This window comes from Hevea brasiliensis, chromosome 5, assembly GCF_030052815.1.
Source record: "Hevea brasiliensis isolate MT/VB/25A 57/8 chromosome 5, ASM3005281v1, whole genome shotgun sequence".
Classification (NCBI taxonomy): Eukaryota; Viridiplantae; Streptophyta; class Magnoliopsida; order Malpighiales; family Euphorbiaceae; genus Hevea; species Hevea brasiliensis.
In genome coordinates, this window is record NC_079497.1 from 85405138 (window position 1) to 85406050 (window position 913).

A 913-nucleotide genomic window follows, 5' to 3' on the forward strand; every position below is an offset into this window, starting at 1 on the left:
GGGCATGGGAGAACCTGCTCCGCCAGCTCAAGCCGAGCCTGCTCAGCCTCCACAGGCCATGTTCCAACAAATGGCCGACTTCTTTAGACAAATGGCTGGAGTAATGCCAGCACCACCACCACCACCAGCTCCACAGCAGAAATCACACCTGGAAAGGCTAAGAAAGTTTGGAGCAGTGGACTTTTTCGGTAAGAGAGAAGATGACTCTGTTGCAGCCGAGAATTGGTTGAACAGAATGGGCAGAGTCTTAAAACAACTCCACTGCACCTCAGAGCAAAATCTAGAAGCTGCAGTATCCTTGTTGCAAGATGATGCCTACGAATGGTGGGACACTGTGTCCAGTGAAGTGCAGCCAGAAGCTGTAACTTGGGACTTCTTTCTCTCCGAGTTCAAGAAGAAATATGTGGGTACTGTATACCTGGAAGAGAGAAGAAGAGAGTTCATTAACCTGAGGCAGAGACAGCTATCAGTGGCCAAGTATGAGAAGGAATTTGTCAGATTAAGCCGCTACGGAAGGGAGATAGTCCCTAATGAAGTTGAAAGGTGTAAGAGATTTGAAGAGGGACTAAATGATAACATCAAGATCCAGCTCACTGCCTTGGGAATCACAGAATTTAGCAAGTTAGTGGAAGCTGCAATAAGGGTTGAAAAAGTGAGAATCAGTGAGCAGACCAGAAGGGATAGACAGCAGAAGAGGGGCCCAGGTCAGTCTAGTTCAGCTCCTGCATCTGGGAAGAGGTTCAAAGGTCCACCGCACGCAGTTCAGCCACCACATGGTCGTGGTCACCTCGGGGCCTGGGCCCAGTACGCTCACCCCTAGGAGAGGTCAGTCCACACCATCTGTGGGCAGCTCTCCAGGGATGGGGTACAGGGGACCAGCCCCAACATCTTCTGCATGTTCACACTGTCTAAA